Genomic DNA, 22204 nt, shown 5'->3' on the forward strand with positions numbered 1-22204 from the left:
ACACCAGCAGTACCTGAGATACGGTGTGTTTGAAGCACTCCCTGTTGAGAAAGCTGGATCACAGCACACTACAGACGCCGCGTCGGAACAAGTCTGAGTTTCCCCAGTTAATTGGCTGCCTTTATGTCCCGCCTCTTTACGAAACCTTCCACTGAACTGTTCGTCTTCTGACAAGCAGCTAATCAGAAATTAGAATTTGACATTGCGTTCCGGAAGTGACGTTGGTATTGCGAGCCTGCGCAGAATGGTGACAGAATGCCAACATCCGGGGGAACGGTCAGATCAGAAGAGGGTGAGTTTCTTTGAATGTGAGGCAGCATCCCTGGGAGACAACACGATGGAGAATGCATATAGAAAGACAAAATGTCGAAAGAAAGATAGGATGGAGAAAAGTTCGGCAGTAGGGCAGAGACTTTTTGTTAGAGGCAAATAGATGTTGTGGTGATTGTGGCACGAGGGGCTGGAGGAGGGAGGCAGACTGGAAGATACCCTGACAAAGTGTACGATTGCGGGGTACTTAAGGGAGATAACCTGAAACGGGATAAGGGAGAGAGTTAGGAAGCACGAGGGCTTATAATAAGACCGACGTTGGGAAAGAGCACACCTCTGAGGTACTGGACAGGGAGAACGTGTGTGTGCTGTACATATATATTGGGGTCCAGGGAAGCATGGCATGTGTGATGTTACAAAGGACGTGGGGAGGGTATGATTGTGGAACTTACGGGGCAACAGTGTAGAATAGAAATAGAGGCATGGTTGGCAGGTAGAGACTGGTGGGGACGTTACGTTTGCGGAGAGAGTGCAGGGCACCAAGACACAGGTTAACTGTGGGGGGGGGGGGTGGTAAAAGTTCGCCATATATCAATTACTTTGTGTACTAGTATGAAATTGGGTAGTGAAAGTAAGTCCAAGCAAGAGGTTGTGGGTGACTGCGAGAGATAATGCGTGAACGATTAGGTGAGTGCAGGAGAAGGGGTACGTGTGTGTGTGAAGGGAAAGTGCGTTTGCGAGTTATGGGGAAGTGTCACTGACAGTGCAGGATATGGAAATTATTAACTGTGGGATGCCTCCAGCCCGTGTGGACGAGGGGCAGTGTCGGGTTGGGAGGGCGCTAGTTGTAAATTACGGGGAGGGGGAAATCGCATTTTTTTGAGCCCCCCCGTAAATAAACATTTACATTTCAGGAAATTAATACATGATTAAAGAAAGGAATTAGCGTTTCTTATAATGCTGCAAGCATATTAGGAAAGGTGTACATCTTTACAAAGGTGTACTTGAATATTTTCTGCGCAGTACAATCCTGAGGGGATTCACAAGTACTTTAACTGGAAGTTAGAGCAGTCTGTTGGGTAAGTCACTGGACTTTGGCCCTGATTACCATAGTTTGCATCCCTGTCCCAGAAACAAAAGCAGATTGGTTTACATTAATGGGTACAAATAGTTTTCCCGGATCGGAGACCCGTGGGGGGGAAGGGAGCATTTTTTGCCGGATCTCAGATCTGGGAAAATCTGGTCCAATGACCAGCTCTGGTCATTGAGCGACATTTCATAATAAGAAGGCCTAAGAAGTTACCAGAATTGCATCTTTGTGGGTCTGTTGGATTATCTGAGTTAGTGGTGGTGCGCTGTCAGCTTCTTCCAGTTGTGTGCCGTTTCATAGTTTGGGATATAAAAGTAGTCCTTTGACTGTAACCACGTGTTCTGTAAGCCCATATTAACTCCACGTCCCAGTACTTACTTGTGAGGTTCCAACCTCCCCATCAGTAATCCATTCTGACATACGTCCAACTCCCTCTCTACTGAGAGCATAACACTCCCAGACTCCACAATGTATCAATTTTAATTTTCCTGCCATCCTGACAGGAACTCAGGTTGGTGGTTGGGCTACCTGCTGCTCCATCTATCCTCCCTGTTATGCTTGGGACACGTATATTTGCCTCTTCTTTCTGAGCTCCAGCCCTAATTTCCCTCCACTGACTCCCAGTTGCTGCTAGGATCACATTCAAGATCCTCTTGCGCCATCCACATCTCTCTCCTCCACAGGAGCCTCCCTCTGGAATGGTCTCCCTGCTTCTCTCAGGCTTGAGCAGGACTGCCTTAAGTTTTAGAAGCTCCTCAAGGCCCTCCTTTTCTCCTCCCTCCTCCCCTGCTAACACCTTCTTTTCAGCCGCAATGACTGGCTGCCTGGTTCCCTCTAAGTACCGCAGGGCTCCAGGCTCTCCCTCCCAGTCCACCCCCCTTCCTCGTCCTTAGCATGTGGACCCTCACTCCTGCAATCCGTGGCACTTGTCCTCTTGCCTCCCTTAAGCATGTCCACCTCTCCCCTTCTCATTTTCCACCCTAGCACTTTGCATATTGCGCAGACCGGTACTCTCCCTGCCCCCCCCTCACACTTCTTGTTCTGCACTTGCATTATCTGAATGTCACAAGGCCTTAGTAGGACCGTTATTGTATATTTCTCCCTGGTCTCTGCCTCTTTTTGTCATGTGGTGCCTTGAAACACCATTTGTTGTATGGGCCCCTTACAAATATCCAATAAATAGGATGTGGCGTGTTTGCCTCCTATGCCTGCCTGCCTGCTGGGTAGGGGACCTAGTTTAAGATTGTTCCTGGTCCTTGACAGCCCAGTATGATGATTCCTGCTGGGGTGGCCTGTTCCTGCTACTATCTGGGATGGACTCTCATTGAGCCCAGGCATTGGCGAGTGATGCCCGGATGGATGCTGGGGCCGTGTATGTGGTCGTAAGGCAGTGGGGGTGCCTTCCTTTTGTTCCAAGTTGGTCTGGTCCCACTGCTAGCGTGGTGTATTCAGTTCCGGTTCTCTGCTGCAGTGTGATGCAGGGATGGGCAATGGGGTTCTGGCCACTCAGGTCATGGCTGGTGCTGCACAGTAAATTGTGGGGGGGAGGGGGCATTCTCAATGCTTTGTGCAATGTTGGTGGTGGAGGAGGGGCCTTGGTCATTGTACAGTGTATGCGTGAATCACTTCCTGATACCGGGAGAGTTACTCTGCATGGCACTTAGGGGTGCATCCATCTGCCTGGCCTGACCAAGTCTGGCGGATGGTTCTGCGGCTATAAGGTGCGCTTGGGGCCGTTGCACGAGGGGGCTGGCAGTGGTCCTCATTCAACTGGCCGTTAGAGCAGGGAGTTCCTCTGCTTTGTGCTACATGCCATTAATTGCAGACAGGTGATCTGTTCCTGTAGTTTGGAGGCATGGCTGTCTCTTGCCTTGTGCTCTGCTACTGCCCTGCGGCTGGCCGCAAGGGCATTTCTTTCTACTGCTGCAGGTCTGTTTGGCTGTGCTGCCATGTCCCCCTAGGAAGCTGTTTGTCAAACGGAAGCATGTGCCTCCGGGAGAGTACAATGAGTTCCCTATCATCCTCACCTGGCAGTGTCGGGCAGGTTTCTTGGAAGTATAAGAAGGCTCCTAAGAAGTCTTAAGATCTGCATTTGCTGGTAGGCTTTGAGGAAGAAGGCCTGCTAACAGGGAAGTCCTGGGCACAGATGTCTTAAGCATCTTCTTCAGACGAGTTATTCTCTTCCTCTGATGCAGAGCATGGTGATGACAAGGAGCCCAAGAGGAAGTATCTGGACAATGAGGCGCTGGTTGTGCTGCTGGTTCATGTCACGGACACATGTGCTTTAAGCAGGCTCTGACTGTTGAGGCAGCAGTGTCTGGTGCCCAGATTTCTCCTCTGCAATTTAAGTATAAGATCAATGTGTGTATGTGTAAGTAAATTGTTTCCTCACAAAAAGAATTGTGCCACACAAATTCACTGAATTTCAAAAACTTAATCTGATTTTATTCATGAAACGAAAAAAGTTGATACCCTTGTGATGGGGTAGTGCCCTTTAGATTACACGTGTTTCTGCACTGCATGCGCCTTTTTCAAATCAGGGCAAGTGCAAACATACCAAACTCAAATGACTATATACACACATTCAATCAAATTGGCAAATGCACATATTCATAAATATGCAATTGTTAATGATAGGAGGAGTATTGGGTGGGGTAGGTAGGAGTTTGCAGAAACAAGAAAAAATATAACGTAACAAGTCAGTAAACGAAAACAAGGTAAGCAAAGTTGAATACAACTTGGCTTCACTTCATTTCAATTGCCTACAATGGCATCAAGAATCACAGTTTTTTGTGTTTCTATAGTTCCGGTTTCACAGATGACAAAATTACTACAAATGAATTAAGCGTAGTGCCAGGAACTTCGAAAAATCACATCTAAGACATCCCAAAATCTGTTTCAGAAGTACTCTTATTAAGCTTGCTAATTTCGTCCCTTCAAATACTTAAAGAAAGTAAATTCAAGTACTGTAAGCTATATATATATATATATATATCTATCACGTTCTCTTACCAAATTGGTAGTCTTTTGTCCATCTTCATTAAATATCTTGTTCGGAATTCAATGGGTTCAAATCCCACCAAAAAAATAATTGCTTTTGACTATGGTCATCGCAATCAATATATACATTTTTGATCACACACATTAATTCCTATTCATCTGAATCGATGATTTGCAGATCGTAATTGCAAAAACCAAAAGTCCTCACAAGATCCTATATTAGCGTTTACTGCATTGCAACCTGGGACGTCCGAACGCGCTATACCTCGATCAGATATGACTCAGCAATACAAACCATTGACTACACATTCAAAGAGGTGTCAGCTTCTCGCTATCATTATACACAAATGCTTAAAGAAATGCTAACTGTTACTTTGGAGTATATCTTTTTGTTTAACAACAAATACTATCAACAGAAAAGGGGAGTAGCCATGGGCATGAAATATTCCCCAGCCCTTGCGAACCTCTTCATGGGTATGTTTGAAGAACAATTTGTTTACAGAGATTCATCCTTTTCAGACCAGGTTGTACTTTAGGTATGATTTCAGATAGTTTTTACAATTCAGTGAATTTGTGTGGCACAATCCTTTTTGTGAGGAAACAACCTACTTGCCTTTTCAAACAGAGGTAGGGGACTTTGCCTCTGTCTTTCCTCACATATTTGCGACACATTAATATTTAGAATTATAATTTGGGCGCAGGACTGAAGAAAGTTGACGCGCCAAAACCTCAACCATTTTATTTAAGATCAATGTGTGTCTGCCTTTTCCAGAAATTGAGGAGGCACTGAAAGGGTTGCAGAGCTCAGGGCTTTTACTACGTCATCTTTGTTGTCCCGAAACCCGCTTTCTGGCTTCTTACGGACTTGGAAAAGATTCAATGTGTTTGAGCAGACTGCACTTCTAGATAGCGAGCCTGCTGAGGATTGCTCCCTTGAGTGACCTGTTCGAGTTCCTGGACCTTCAGGGTTCTTATTTTCATGTGCTATAAGAATCCTGATGGTATTCTCTCACCTACTGTCTCTGGATCTTTCATTCAGGTGTCCAGGTAAGGGCTGTCGCTTTTGGATCCCGACCCTGGGGGTGGACAAGCGGGGGAGGATCACCTAAGTGGAGGGTCTCGAGGGATTCGTAGGAGGATACCCAAGGGCAAGACATGGTATTCCCCCAGTCTCAGTAATACCCCAACCCACTCTCCCTCAGCCTTCATGGGGTATTTTCAATCTCACCCCATCTCCTCCTCTCCATTTTCAACAAATGAGAAGACGAGGAGGCGGCAACTAAGAGCGGTAAAGATTGCCCATAGAAACAACATATTGAAAGTAGGGGAAACTTACTGTAGCAAGAACTTCAGTTGTCCCACTAATAGTCAGGCATTTAATAACGATCACTCACACCTGACTCCACCTGACTGTTTTTTTTCAACTATAAAAGTTGTGGTTTTAACAAGGAGTGCGAGCAGGGGATGCTGTCGTGACCCGAGAAGCCAAGGAGCAGAGAGCAGCAGGAGTAAAAGTCTGGAGGAGAACAGCATGCTGAGACGCTGGCCCATTGTTTGTGATGGTCTGCAGCGTGACTGTGTAGCCATACCTCCAAGGATCCAGAGTAAGGCAGCCTGTATCCTGCTGGTGGCGTTTGGGGAAAATGCTCCGTTCCCATGGGATGTGTGCTGGTCCCAAGGGTGTCTGAGGGGCAGGTGGTGAGACCCTGACCTCAACCCTATGCATACAGAGGAACCGCTTGTCAATGCAACGCTACCCGGTAAGAGAGCGAGAGAAACACTGGAGCGTGCATTTGACTGAATCGGAAGAACTGTTTTAAAGCGACACGGAGTGGAAAGGTTTGAAAGTGCGCGAAGAACAGAAAGCATAGAAATAAACAGAAAAAGAGAAATAGAAGGCAGAAAAGAGGCGCTAGTGGCATAGAAGAAAAGAAAAAGCAGAACAACGTCATGTAAAGCGTTTAAAGGGGCAGAGCGTGAATACTTAAGAGCAGGGCAAAGCATGTACGGTAAAGAGAGGACAGTGTTAATCGTGCAGGAAGCACGAGAAAGAAACGGACAAGTGCAAGAGTGCACCGTGGAAAAAAAAGTATCAGCAAAGGGAAGGTGCAAGTGTGCACGAGCAAGGAGTCAAGGAAAACAAGAAGGTGGTGCAGGAAGCACGTGAGGGGTTTAAAAAGAATAGCAAGGACTAGAGAGGGTTTACAGATCAGAGTTGTCACGCCTCGGAGGATGTTAGGCAGAAACCTGTGCAGTTCCCTTTGGGAACACTGCAAAAGATTTAGGACTACAGGTGTTAGCAGTAAACCCACTTGGTAGCAGTCTGTACCACCCAGATTTACCTGGTAGCTGTGGCTGAGCAGTCAGACTTCCCTCAAGAAGAGTTAGGCAGTATGCAAAGTATACACAATAGGCACTCAGATACAACAATACAAGCAAACACTGACCAGAGCTTTGGTATCAAAGTATATAATTATTTATTTGAGAACACACTGTTTGAAACACTCCAGCACTCTTATTGTAAAACACTCTAAACACAGTCACTATTATAATATATACAACCCTTGTTCCTTATCTGAGAAGTCTTAGTTAATACCACTTATTTCTATACAGAGGTGAGCGCTTAACTATAGATGGTACTCCAATAAGTTTATGAAGAAGGGAGGGAAAAAGACAGAATATGGGAAGATACCCCACTCTAAGCTTTAGGAACACTATTAGCAAGGCAGAAGAGCAAAAGTCACTTGTGAGCCAAATTCCATAGGCTGGGCCCACTCTTAGAGAGAGCAGAGCACAAATGCGCCCAAGATCACACAGTTACACTAGGCTTGAAAGTCTTGCAGAGAGTTCGAAAAGAGTTTAGAGAGGCTCAGAAAAGTTTAGCCAGAACCCAGGTTTGAAAGCCGGGGGCTAAATCTACCCCGTACAGTCGGTGGCAAGGGAAGCCGGGCGGGACACGGTACCTTAAGTGGGAAGGATCCTCCAGCGGTGGCAGTTGTTCCTGGCAGCGGGTGCAAGTCTCGTCATCGTCCAGGGGAAGAGAAGATCTCGACTTGGAGGAGAGATGAAGGTTGTTGCACTGCCAGGGAAGAAACCAGCCGCTGAGTTTTCCGGTTAAAGGTATTACCTTTTAATTCGTGGTCGTGGTAAAACGTGGTATCCCGGTTGCCGGGGTGCTTGGCACAGGCAAGGCGGCCACGAGATATGTCAGGAAGGTGAAAAGACAGTGAAACTGGTTATCCCCACCAGTCCAAGGAACAAGACTCTCCGGCGGGAGATCTCCTCTGTCGTTGGGAAAAGTGGTGAGACGGTCCAACAGGGCTCCGCCGGTGGTGTCGTCGTGGCAGGTCGGCTCAGCTTCTCCCTCGTCGGATTCTTAGGTCCTGTGGCGACTTCTGAAGTTCCAGTCCCCAAAGCCCTGCTTTTATGCAGAAAACCCCCATTCACTCAGCCTAGCTGTCACTCAAACATGCCGGCTCACCACTTGGGCCAATAATAATTAATAATAATAATAATAATAATAATAATAATTAGGCTTTATATAATTCAATCACACAAGAGTGCGACTTGAGTTACCAAGGTAACTCAGTCCAGGGTGACTAAACCCCCTCCCACACCCCCTGTGGTACCCAGACAGACTGGCACTACTTTTGGAGGCTTCTGTGGAGAAGCCCGCCAAAAAGTGGAACAAAGGGCTTGACTTGGGTTGGAGTAACAGAAGAGAAAACAAACGCCATTTTAGAACCGAGTTTTGGCAAAAAATACCAACCGGAGAATTAATATTAATTAACTAAACCGGCGGTATGTTCGAGGCTATCGTAATTAAATAAATAAAGATAGTAGCCTCGAACAATGGGAAAATCCCATAGAGAAATATTCGCGGTTGAATATAAAAAGTAGTATCCACTGCCAACAGCCAAAACTCGATCAGGGGGGGACGGAGACGTGCCCCCTCGACTAACGGACCGCGGGGCAATCGAATTGCCCCAGCCAGTACGTCCACAATATGATGGTTTGTACTGGTTCTGTTCAGAATTCAAGACTAGTAAAGTCAATGGTGACTTTACATGCCCTGGGAGACAGTAGTCAGTCCCAGGGTATGGAGTCTATACTGGGGGGGTCACTATGACACCCCTGTGTTACTGCATTGAGGGTGCTGTATAACACACATCACAAAATCACATGAAGCCCTATGGAGTAAAAGACCCCATAGCCCATTAAACACATCTAGAGTCAAAGAAACACACTCGAATCATGCCCAAGAGTGAGGGTAAAAGAGTCTCACTCTTGGCAGGAGAAAAAAATAAACCCCAAAAATCCAGCAAAGCTGCTGGGGGACTCACTAGGTTAGGAAATTCAGCCTAAACAGAGAATTCTCCCTAACAGAGGAGCAAAGAACCAGCCTGTTTCGAAAGTCTGATTGTGCCCCACAAGTGAAGTGTTTATGAAAGAACTGTGTTTAAAAAGGAAATGTACATCCTGACAAGTTGAACTTGTATTTGAAACCAAGAAGGGGCTTAAACTGTGGGGTGGGAGGGTCCCTGAGAGGCTTATTGTTTTGTAGTGTTGAAAGGATTGACACTTGGGGAGGGAACACTGAGGAGCTTTAAAACTGTTATATTTCTTTGGTGGTGTTTGGAACTTGAACAAGTTGAAGCTTCGGGAAGGGACCCAGAAGGAAGCCAAAGACACTGAAGGTATTTGATAATGTTGGAAGGGCTCTGTGGAGAAGGTCTTACGAACAGCCCTTTTTGGTGACATTGACCAAAGTGCACCTGGTGAGAAGACCACCTGAAAGCAACATTGGTTTCCCATTTTCTGTTGAACCACTATTTTTCCTTTTTAAAGACTCCCTATCACATTTTTGTAAAGAGTGAGGGCAAGCATAGGTTTAGACACAGACTTTTATTTCAGCAGCCCAGGTGCGAAAGGACATGTCAGCGATGGCCTATGTGAACTGCCAAGGAGGCATAATGTCCTGTCAGCTGGAATTGCTGGTGTTTTGAGTTGGGCAGCTGCATCTGGTACAACTCTTGAGGACAACTCATTGCAGCCATATACCTGCATTTTTCACAGGCTTCATACAGGGGGCCGGCTCACATGCACCTCCCTGCCCCCCTTAATGCATCAAAAGGGCTGTGATTAGTTGTCCCCTACGAGTTTGGGCCGATGCTGGGCAGAGCGTAAACCGATGTCTCTATGAGCAGTTTGCATCAGTGGGGTGGACAACCTCCAAGCCAGCGGTTTGAGCAGAGTGCTTCTTTCCTTTTTTTGGCTGTTGTGCCATTATGCTGATGCTGGATCTTTTTGCCTCTCCTCAGGAGGTTCAGCTACCCTGGTTTTGCTCCAGGTTCCATTGTCTAGGGACTTAGGAGTGGATGTCATGGCAGTGTCCTGGCCAGTGGGGCTTCTCTATACCTTTACCCCTCTACATCTGCTTTCCAAGGTGCTGGCCAAGATGCAGATCTCTGGGTCGGAGGGGACTCTGGTGTCGCCATATGACTGAGCCGCTCCTGGAATCCTCTTCTGCTGGTGTTCAGTGGCTCTGGGCTTCTGCCTTCTTCCCCGTGCCCTCTCAGGAAGGGTCTGAAGACTCCTGCATTTCATGAGGCGAGGAGGTATGGAAATGGAGAGGCATGTGTTGAGTAGGTGTATGGTAAGCATCAGTAGAACTTTGCACTATGGTGTGACAAACATTCTGTGCAGGCTGTGGATTTGATTGCAGTGTGCTGCTGATTCTGCAATTTTTACTAGCAGTGTGGAATATGGGCCTGGCTGTGTCCTGTTTACATGTTCAATGGGCTGCGATTAGGGCTTTTAAGGAGCCTTGGGTTTGAGTACCGGCTGTGAGTCACTGGTGGTTTGGATACTGAAAAGTTTCTTGCTTGCCATGCCAGTGGAATGGGTTCTTTGGTGTTGTGTGCTTTGCAAGACACTCCTTTTGAACCAGTGTAGTCGGTGGGCATTAAGTTCCTGACTTGGTAATCTGTGTTTGTTGCGGCTACACCTTCTGCTTACAGGTTTGTTGATGTAGGGGCACTGCTGTACTTGGCCCCGTTCCTGCAAGTCAACTCAGATTTGCATATTCCTCTGTGTGATCCGTTTTTGTTCTGCTGTCTCTATTTTTGCCCAATGCAGTGTCACTGGAGGAGAAACGCACATGGTGGATGTCAAGAGGTCTGTTTTTACTTATCTGGATAGGACTGCTTCTATTGGATAGTCTGTTTGTTTCATTTGGATGCCCCAAGCCTGGCATGCGGGCCTCGGTCCCTACTATTAGCAGATGGATTCGGCAAATGATTGTTTTGGCCTATTCAGTGGCACAGGTTCCCTTGCCAGCTTCTATTCAGGGTCACTCGACTAGAGGGATGGCAACATACTGGGTGGAGGCACAGTGTGCCGTTCAGCACATCTCGCCCCTCCAGGGCGGGAACCTGAGACGACCCGAATACTTCCACCAGACAGTATTGCCTAGTTTGCATAGGCATGGGTCGACCTCCTTCACTGCGCGGGTTATGAGCCTTGGTGTACATGTTTAAGGGTGATTTTGTTGTTGTGACTTAAAATAAGTAGGTGATAGGGTGTTGAAGCAGCACTTTGGTTGGTATGTTTTTAATCGCGTGTCATTTTTCAGCACAAAGTTTGGTATGCCTCACAAGTAAGTTCTGTGGCGAGGAAGATGGTACTGGAGGTAAAAAGCTGGTTATGTACCGGTAATTTTAATTGGTCCTACTCTTCTTCGTCACAGTACTTGCCACCCGGTTTGAGGGGAAAAAGGTCATGATGTGTTTGGGAATATTGAATTTATGGTGGCTGGGAGTGTTATACTATCAGTAGAAAGGGGTGGGGCATATGTGTCAAATTGAAGAGATGGAATGGATTCTTCAAGGGGAGGATGTGATATCAGAAGTACTGTGACCAGGAAGAGTAATGAACATTACCAGTAAGTAATGGGCTAATTTTCTCAATGGGCTTCTGACGTGGTTTGACTTTGCCTTCTGTCTCAGGCTACCGTTTGGCATAACCTTCCAACACGAAGACTAGATTGATTAATTATTCCCATTATTCCCAGAAGCATGTCCTTCATAGAGCTTCTCTGTTTTGTGCACAGGGATCTCGGCCACAGGTTGGTTCACAAATGTACTGCCTTTTCGGTCCGTTGACAATACAGGGGCGGGCATAACCCTCATTACCTTCACATACCTCTTCCTTGTCTCATGCCTTAATTTTTGCAAGGGTCCCTTTCTTCATACAAACCTCTCCCACCGGAGGTATAGAACTCATAAAGTGACGAACAATTCTCCTAGTTTTTAGTCTCCCCCCCCCCCCATGAGACCGGGTCAGAGTATGGTGCCTTGCTGAGAAATATGTCTGCATTGCACCTTATAGCTGCCACGTTTTCCCAGTTCCATGCGCGACACCTCCAGCCAGTACTGGTTTTTACATTGCATGCTGGGATTTGTAGTTTGGTTTATCCTATTGTAAGTATGGGCCTACAAGTCCCAGCATGCATTGGGAGAAAACCGGACTGTTCAAAGGACTCTCGCTGGCACCTTTTGCATTGAAACTACAAGTACCAGAAGGCTCTAGGAAAGGGCAGTGTGAGGTGTCGGGAGTGGTCCTACAAGGGTCACCTCAAATCCCTTGTACACTTGAAAGTCTCTGACCCATTGCCAAGAGAAAGCTAAGGGAAGTGAATCCTGCAACGTGAGAACATAAAGTGAACTGTATATTTGGCAAGTTTGAACCCGACAGAGAGATGCTGAAATAATGCTAGGAAAAGGGAATCCACGCTTTCTGTTGTGACAAAGCAAATCACAAACTGTAATGGGAAATCATGAACTGCTAAAGGTTCTTGAACATTGCAAGCTGCATTTGAAATGCCGCAGTGAACCCGACGGAGGCAGGCTCATTTTGCAAGAAGGATCTGAGCCCGGCAGAGGGAGCTCCAAGGGGCGAAGCGATAATGCCCAAGGTAACCGAAAGAACATCTGTTTGTTTGCTGTTTACTAGTAGGGGTGAAGAATAACCCACCTGGAAACAGTGCGTCAACCAGAGTGAACCCGGTTGAGGGTTGTCCACAGGGTTTGTTTAAAAAAGACATTAAAGCTCCTGAAGGTTATGAGCGATATTTGAGAGGCTGTAGTGAGCCCGATGGAGGGAAGCTCATTTTGCAAAGAGGATCCGAGCCCGGCGGAGGGAGGTCATAAGGGCGAGGTGCTGTCGCCCTAAGGTGCATGAATACCGAAGAAACTTCTGTTTGTTTGATGTTTTGTTCCATCAGGCCTTCTAAGGCAAGAGACTTTGCAGACAAGAGTCTTGGCCCCTGAAGGTTCTGGTATCGTTGAACTAGAATTGGGAACCTCGTGCTGGAGAGGTCCAGGAGTGTTATCTGTTCAGAAGTCCCGCCTTGTCCTGTGCTAAAAAACATGGGGAAGGGAGACCCAACCATACTATCCTGACTAATCATTTTGTCAACACTTTTTTTTCCTTTCTGGTGAACATTATCCCACACACTTTTTTTTGGAACTTAGTAAGGATTGGCAATTGTTTTTTTTTTTAGTATAGGCCCTTTTCTTTTTTTATTTGACAAGATGCCACTAGGACTGCCTTATTATTTGGTTGTAGCTTGCTCCCATCTTAGATTTAGGTTTAGATTAGGCGTTTGTCTCACCCATTATAAAGTTCAGTAAACACCCTTGAACTGGGATCACTTGTCTGTCTTTACTGTTGCCACCATGAGTTCCTTACACTGCCAATAATATCACCAATTTTCCATGCTACGCATCGGACGAAGTTTGCTTGGAGATGTGCGTTTAAGTTCATAAATTAAATTGAGTAGTGAGTTGCCCACCATAGAATTGGCAGCACTGTTGGATGTAATGGATTCTAAAGCTTCCAGATTATTTGTATTGGTGCAATTTGTTACCATTACCTTGGGAACAAAAACTCTGTGATTTTAATTTGCCCGTCGATGTGGCTCTTTTTTATTCCCTTGCTCGCAGATGTAGTTTTGGAAGTCCTCTGACCTTTTAGCCTTTTTCTACGATCGCACACCCATGGGGGAAGAATGAGAGTCAACAGAAACGGAGCTGCGGTTTCTTTTCGTATCTTGTGCATGGTGAGAGTGCAGTTTGGGGGGCATAATGTAGATGGTAAAACAAGTTTATAAGAAGGTCTTTATACCAACAGCCCACGGTATTCACTTGTCACCAAGGCTCCAAACTGAGCAAATTAATGCACTTAGGGGAAGGTGCGGGGGGGAGGGGGAAGCAGGGTTACAGGCTCAATGGGTGCTTAGGTGCAAGGCAAATATCACTGCACTCATGTAGGCATTGTAAAGGTCTTTAGAGGTCTGTTCCTTGGCCGACTGCCAAGTATCCACAGTCCATGATCCATGGAGCATTCACTACTTAATTACAAAAAGTAACTGAGCGAATAAAACAATTAGCACAGTAAAACACATTACAAATCTAGCTAGTGTAGCATTGCATTAATCGGAGCCCATAGAACACTGAGCAAGACACAGTGATAAAAGTTAAAATTGAAATGATTGTTGGCCTAGCAGACTAACGGGCTCGCTCTAAAATCGGCTCCTAATAAGCCAAAGCACCCAGTTCCTCCGGATCCTCTGCAGAATGCAGATAGGCAGGGTGCTGAATACACTCACTGCACACTTACCCAGGAAGTGGGGGGGGCCCGAGCTGAGCGCCTCTCACACTGCTCAGTCTTGCAGCCACGATTCACAGTGGCTCTCTGCTTTATTCCATTCTCTGAGCTAGGTGCTTGCAGAAATGAGAGGAATTGACCTCCTGACACCTCTGCCGTCAGGCTGCCATTGCACGCAACACCTCACAGTAAGAGGCAGCTGCTTCTGACAGCTGTTGTGGTCCTTACTTTAGCCCTTCTGCTATGAGGGAAGTTCCCTGCCTAACCAACTAAAAATAAGGGTGCTCGTCAAAGTTAAAAGAAATAGTCCTTAGCCCAAATCCTATTCAGCTAACTGGATCTACCACTTAAGAAAAAAATAACCAAAGAATAGAAGCCGGGGCATTAGCCTCTGTCTTTGGCTTTTGCATGGCCCAATCACTTGGATCCCTTTTTCAAGAGGATTTTAAAGTTTCAGTTTCTCGCAATATAGTCCTCCACCTCTGTGCAGGTTCTGTATTCCATATCTTAATTCCATACAGTTCCCTCTTCCCAGGAAGAAAAGTTTTTCTTAATATGACACCCCATTTCCAACTTGTTGCTTGACAATGTTCTGATTTTGTACTTCATGACTGGAACCCTCGAGGTTCACTCTTTATTCAGTTTGGCTCTTTATCTTTTGTGTTTCCTTGGTTTTTGTTCTGCATGTTCGGATTTTCTTGGCTGTAATCTTTGTGGCTTTCCCAGCCTCAAATATTAATGTATCTTGTTTTTTAGGGCTCTCCAAAGCCCTATGATAGGTTTGATCTGTCTGTTTGGGTTTATCTGGCTCCTGTAACTCTTGCAGCTTTCCCAGCCTTGATTATCACAGTTTGCTCCTCTCAACGGCTCTTTAGGAGAGTTTGCTTTCCTTCTGCTTCTCAGCTTGGCAGCTAATGCACTTCACGTGCAGAGCTTGGGTATTTGGTCTCTCCTCTGCAGTTTGGTCTCGGCATCAGTTAATGGGCTCCAGGCCCGCCACGCCTTCTGTGTTGGTCGCGCAACCAGACAAGTTGGTTGCTTTACCGTCGCCTTCTTGACCCAGGTCTCTTTGTCGGTCAGCACGGCAACCTTCCGGTGTCTTGCGAGCGTTTCATTCGCTCTAGCTGCAGCTTGCTCCGTTGTCTAACATGGCTTTGCCCTTCCAGAATGTCTTCCTGTGAGATGCTCATCTTTGTGTAAGATTCTCATTCTCCTTTTCCACTTTTTTTGTGGTTTTATGTACGTTATTACAAACAAAAGGGGTGTGTCGTTCCTCTTTGACTGGGTTCAGGTGGGATCCAGCATTACCTGAAGCCAGAGATTCAAGAAATGTCACTCGCTCTTTGGTAAATCTAAAACTGGGTTAAGTCTTTCTGATTCCCATATAAGTTGATGTGTTTTGGACAAGGAGTTTGTTGTAGGACTAGGAAACCTTTTCCCAAAGAGGGCAGTCGGACCCTGTGAGGTCCCACTTGTCCAGACCCCTAGGGTGAGTCTGGCTGGGTGGCTCACCTCCCTAGCTTCAAAGAGGGGGGGGGCCCTCTAGGGAGAAGGGTTGAATTGTCCAGATTTGTGTCACCATTTTTGGTAATTCCGTACTGCCACTTTGTGATCTTGTACAGAGAAACTCCTTCCAGCTCACTGAGCTCTCGCGGACATCTTCATGTTCATCTAGTCGTTTTTGTTCTTTGTCCTGTAGTGTATCAAGATTACCTTTTTGTGTGTGTATGCACGTTTTGTAACGGGACAGATGCCACCTTGCATTACATTGGTTTATTCCTTCTGCAGTTGTGTTTTCAAAGTGTTTATAAATCACTGTTTTCACATACATTTGGAATTCTTACAGCAGCATGTTCGGCAAAATTTGAATGCAGTACTCTCTTGAAACACTACAACAAACTATGACTACAGGTATAGGCAACCCAACCTTTGGTATAAGCTTGTACTGCACAGTTTTGGTAGCGTGTTGAGCAGCCGGGCTTATCTCAAGAGGGGAAATGTGAGCAGTAGTGGAGTTACACAAAGATTCACAGTTACAGGTATTCAAATAAACTCTTACACTCAAGGTTTCTTGCATAAACAATAATGTATTTATCAGTCAGTTATAAAGCCTTCTTTAGAAGGGATAAATGGAATAGTAACACACAAATATACTTCAATACTGTACAGTTTGAGTTTCTGGATCAGACAAAGCCCTTTTGGGATGGCCCACAGACACGACCTACACCCACAGATGACATAAGTAATCAGGGTGCTCGGGACATTAATACCTAACTGTTGGCATATAGAATGCTCTTAATAGTTTGTAAAATACAAAGCTTATTAGAACACAAGAAATTACAAATATTCTTAAGCCGGGCAAATACTTCAGATAGCAAGAGAAGAGTCATTCAATAGGCTAAGCCAAAGTCAATAGGCAAAAGTCTTTGTATAGGATGCAGCACTTCAGGTAGGTACATGGAAAAGTCTTTGCACAAGTTCTTAGGAGTCTTTGATAAAAAGAAGAATCAAATGTGGGGCCAAAAGCTGATTAGACCTGTGAGTTGTAGATGTTACAAGCACTTCCACAGTAAGAGGTAAGTTCTCTTAGACTTGTTTAACAGTACCTTGGTAGAGAAGAAAAGATGCAGCTGAAGACTTCTGTTCCTGTGCAGCTCTGCAGATCTCACTATTCCTGTGCCTCAGTCGTGGGGACAAGAGGGAGGACGTCAGGGGACTCCTGCACTGGCACTGTCTAAACTGGCAAACTTTACTTTCAGTGGCTGTTTCGCATTTCAGCTCTTTGCGATACAGCAAATAGCAATAAGCGTGGCTGTCAAGATGGACTTCCCTCACATCTGAGGTCCCGCACTCAACTGAGGAGGGGTCGGGCTTGGTCAGTCCTGCTTCGTGGGAGTCCGGAGGATCTTAGGCCAGCTTAAAAGTAACGCACCCAATCTGGTGTCCCTCTCCCTGGCTCTATGGTTTCCTGCAGCACTCTGAGGAAATGCAACCAGCTCCGAGATGGGTGTCCAGGTGGCTTACTCGGGAGTTGATTGGACCGACCAACTGAAAGGGAGAAGTCGTCTTTGCAGGGGTTTCTCTGTCGTAAAGTCAATTTCACTTTAATACTCTAGGAAACAGTAGTTTATCCCATAGAAGGTATTTAAACCTTGGGAAATCTGGAAGACTTCCCAGTGGCACTGCACTGAAGGTGCTTTGTGGCACAATTGTAAAAGATGATGCCTATGGAGTTTGTTAGACTCCATAACCAAAAGAAACAAATACATTGAATTGAAAAGTTCAAAGTTTAGCAAAAGAGCTGGAGGGCTCTAAGGTGGGAGGAATTAGCACATTTTTTTAGAATTCTCAGTTGTGAAGTAAAGCCTCCTTTTGTTGGCTGCTTTGACACAAACTCAATTTAAAGTCTACACCACTCGTGCTTGCTTTTGGACGACAGTGGTGACCTGTCTGCATTACACCTTCCATAACATTGCCAGATATTTGTACCTTAAATGGATAATAAAAATGAAACATTTAAAAAAGAACTGAACATAGAACACCAGTTCTGTAATTGCATATCTATCCAATAAATGTGGACTTTAAGACGACAGACTTCACAGTAAATGGTATCAGAACCACATTTTTAGGACTGACAATCTTGTTTCAAATGAGACCTTTGAAATTAAATTATGTCCATAAATCAGAGATATTGAAGATTGTATGTGTTTTGTAGGCGGGCATCTTGATGGTGTCATCCGTATTACTTTCTACCTACCATAATAACACCATGAAAATGATTAATCTATAGATGGGTTTTGATAAACAAATCTGTCCCTATATGTCCTCACTAAAACAACTATGGACCTGTTTTTTCTAAATATGCTCCTGTACTACAGGGAAAAATCCCCCCCTGCCACTTGACAGGACCAATAGGGATCAATTGGTGGCATACTCTGAACAGTTCCAATATACATCAGAAAAGGCAGAGGCTTTCTCCAGCAGGACATCCAAACTCTCACACTTGTTTCCACGAGGAATTATCACACTTCAGTGCCACCTAGCCTGCTGGAAATCACATGAAAGGCTAGTTATTTACTGAACCATAGCAACCCAGTTGACCCATATTTCTGCCCAGCCCTAACTGGCAACGGACAAAAACTGTCCTCACTGAGATCAACTCAACATCATTCCCCTTGGATTGCTGTCTTTAGTGTCTTACTCCTCCGCATTGGTTGGCGGATCGGTGTGACACCTGTGGAAGTATGGATGTACAGTGCTGGTGTGTGTGTGTGTATGCAGGCTGGTGGTTACTTGGGTGGCAGAGATATGCCTTTAAAAGGTGGTAGGGCTGGGGTAGAGCTAGAGTGGTGGTCAGCTTGCTTGCTTTGGAAGTGTGGCACTACCTGTGTTGCAATATGTGTAACGTGTGACTGCATCTGTGGGTGTCGTTCAGTATGTGTCTGTGGGATTGTTAGAGGGTGGGAATTTGACAGATATTGGGGGAGGGGAGGGCGGGTAGAGTATAGGATGTGTCTATTGTGGTGTTCAGGTGGATGGAGTGTGGAGATGTGCATCTAAGTCTCCACAGATTGAAGATTGGGGTTGGGGCGGGGGAGGATGTGCCTGCGAGGGGATATTGGGATGACAGGGCTATTTCTGTGAAGTTGTAGTGCATGGAGATGGGTTGGATACATGAACAATATAATGTCCACACTCTTTGATTTGTAATTGCTAATCCTGCAAGAGATCATTCTGGCTATTGCAGCATAAAATAAATATTGCCAATTACCCTGCCTGTTCTCCTACTTGATATTCGGTCTGTTAATTTATCATTGGAGTCAATCCCATTCATGCTCAGCACTATTCTATACACTGCATACTGCTCCTTGCTAATACTTTCAGGGAGGGGCAATATTGCAAAACCTTTGACAGTCGTCCTTGCTCACATTTTGTTTGCTGGTCATTTTTTCAAACACTGTTTGATGACATGTATTCTTAATCCTGTTAAATGGCAATTCTTTCTAATTTAGTCCGACATCATTTTTGTGCTGTATTGGGTGGTGGGGTCGATCTCCTTGGCTCATGATCCTGAGAACTCAGACTTCTGTTCCAAATGAAAACAGGATCTTAGTATACAAATCATAAGTTGGGGTACCAGGTAATTGAGCGCTCGTGTTAGCCTTTTAACAGACTACTCTATTACAAGAATAGGGAGGTAGACTGCCACAGTACCTGATTAACTGTAGGTCACCCCAACCTACTCAGAAGAACTAAAACAAACGTGTTGTCCCAGGAAGATGTGCTGTCACATCTATTAAGTTACTTGAACAAGTACAAAATTAAAGAGAACAGTTTGTGCGCAGATCAGTTGTGATTTATTTGTAGTGGTCTCTGCTCAAACCTTGCCTGCCAACGGTGTTTGGACCACTTTTTGGTCTTTTCCAAGGCAAGACTTGTAATAATACGTGTCACAAATTCATGAAAAAACACATATAGAAAATATAATAGTTACAAAACAACATATGTCGAGGAATGAAGGTAAGGAAAAGACACATTTTACAAGCACATCATATGATGCATGTAAATCATAATGGTGTTAAACATAATGTAAAAATAAATAAATAAAATAATAAATAAATAAAAAAATAGTTTGCATAGTTCGCTGCCTTGTATGCTAAGTCTAATATCCCTCTTCTAATACTTTTAAGCAATCCATTGCAAAAAACAGCTTGAAACATGCTATGTGTTAATACAAATCCATTGACTAAAAATGTTTTGAAAGGTTCAAGTATGAAGCCATACACCGGCATACTGTGTGCTCATGCTGGTTCAAGTGACAGTGGCTGGTAACTATTAAAGTTTCTTAATGAATTTGTTGAAGAAACCATTAGAGGCAATATTGTCAAGAAGATAAGTTTATGGATAATGTTGGTCCCCAATGCAGGAGTCACCTGATTCGAAGTGAAGTAGTACAGAAATTGTATGCATTCAGTTCGGTTATTTTAATATACGAGTCTCTAGCCTCAAACGCACGTGCTAATGCACCCTGTTAGAATACCCCTAGAGATGCGTGTTCCCAAAAAATACCAAATAAGCATGCATTGAGTGAGTACGTTATCCCACTCAAAATAGGTGATTGATTGGGATATTCGTCTGTCTTCGTAAGTCAATAAGTGCATCAAAACATCACACCAGATATGCCTTGTTTGTATAATCAAAGGAGGAATACAACCATAAAACATTTCTGTTTGTGCACAATATATGTTAAGGCTCACAAAAGGAAATGTCATTTTGTAAGAAGAATTTACTTTGAGTATGACACAAACTCCTCCTACTCAAGTTCTACTCCATGGAATTTCTTCTTACAGGACTAGTTTCAAAACGCATTACAGCCGAGGTAGGTTACACTGACACATTGAATGCATCTACAATGATATAAACGAGCGACAAAGCCAAAACGTCCTGTGAGTTATGAGAGACCTCTAGAGGATTAAGTACATACATTATTTCAAATACTGCAACAAAGTATGTTACCGTGTAAGCGCTGACATTCCAAAAATGATCCCTTTCATCCATATGTATCGCAGATAAATATCAACATGTATTTCAAGTGACCATGGTACGTTCCTGCGAATAGTCTCAGGGTGACCTCTGGAGAGATTCCCTAAGGTAAGTAAATTACATAATTAGCCTTGCATGTTCGTATGCATGTGTTACCAATGTCAGAGAGCACACAAGACTGCATTGCAGTAAACTCCATGGAGAAACGCTCTAAACAACGTTACCGTTTTAGTATCCCGTCTCGGGCAGAGTACGCCACTTCACAAAGTATATGTTTGTTCGCGTTTCCGCAGTTTGAGTCGTTCGTGCGAGCCTGCTTCCTTTGTTTCTTAAAACACTGGCAGGCTATGTTAAGTGAGCAGAATCTAATCGGATGATTCTAGCCACTACGTCTGATGACCTTTCGCATCCAAGGAATTTCTACGATATCGGTCTATGAGGATGATGTCAGAAAGCAGCACCAATACAAATACGTAATCCCCATGAATCAGTGACGTATTGGTATTAGACAGATACGTCACAAAAATGAAAATTATTATGAATTCATGAAATGGCGCTATCACAGTTACATAATATTGTTGCACGTGAAAGTCAAGCAGAAATAAAAGGTGAAAAGATATTTTATTTTTTATAAAACTTGAGAGGCCAAATGAATATGCTTCATGTATAAGTTCGCATCTAAGAACTTTCAGGTAATGAAAATATCTAGTATTCAATTTACCTCTCGTGGTTTTATGCTTAATATTTGTCATATACCGCGCAGATGATACTACTGCTTCTTTTTTCTAGCTGGGCGTTGCTTGTGAAGGTGATTCCTGCATTGAGAGTCAACATGGACCCCCTCCCCAATTTTACATGTTCGTGAATGTGTTTTATCTTTTGGAGAACCTTCAAGTCTGAGTCATATATTACCACATTCTTTTGTCCCCCCCCCCCACTTTTGTCAGAGGATCATGAATACAAACATAGTACATATATGTTTATAACTAAATCAATATTGTACATATGTTATGTTGGATACATTTGAAATTCTATAGCACATGCATACTTTTCAACAGAGACTGCAGGTAGATGTTTCCATCACAAAGTCAGCGAGCTCATGCTCTTTATTGAAGCCAAGTGTTGTACATCTAAGCTTGCAGATTGTACGAGCTTCTAACTGGTGTAATAATAACTGGAGATCACCTCCTCTTGCATTTTCACGTGCCTGCAGTAATCCAACAAAACGCATGTCCTTTTTGTTATCCCATTGGTGGTAAGTCTGCCAATGAACCGCGAATGGTAGCTTTGGATCTTGATTATTTAGATGCGACAAATGTTTGCGTATTTTGATACGGAGTTCGCGTATTGTGCTGCCAACATATATACATTTTGACAAACGCATAAAATGGCATAGACCATGTACTTGGATTTACAGCTGATGAAGTCACGTATCTGAATTGATAAACCGTGTTGGCATCTTGGTTGTGGATGTTGGTGCATATTGGCAAAAGTTGCACGTGCCACATTTGTGAAAGCCAGTCGGGCTACTTTGTAGCCAGCTAATGTGTGTTGATCAAGATGGGGTTCAAGAAAAGAGGGGCTAAGTTGATTCTTAAGTCTTATTTTTAGTGAAAATTAGTTTGTTTCGTG

General features: G+C 44.6%; 1 protein-coding gene across 2 annotated transcripts in view; it reads left to right on the top strand.

Moving 5' to 3' along the window:
* Nucleotides 1–200: 200 nt before the first annotated feature.
* Nucleotides 201–22204, top strand: part of RNF40 (ring finger protein 40) — a 1006396-nt gene continuing 984392 nt past the window's right edge. For both annotated transcript variants that reach the window (XM_069651635.1, XM_069651636.1), the window contains exon 1: nucleotides 201–292. The gene's annotated coding sequence lies outside the window, so the exon portion shown is untranslated. The remainder of the gene's footprint in view (nucleotides 293–22204) is intronic.

The sequence above is a fragment of the Ambystoma mexicanum genome, chromosome 3p, assembly GCF_040938575.1.
Source record: "Ambystoma mexicanum isolate Mex_15411 chromosome 3p, UKY_AmexF1_1, whole genome shotgun sequence".
Lineage (NCBI taxonomy): Eukaryota > Metazoa > Chordata > Amphibia > Caudata > Ambystomatidae > Ambystoma > Ambystoma mexicanum.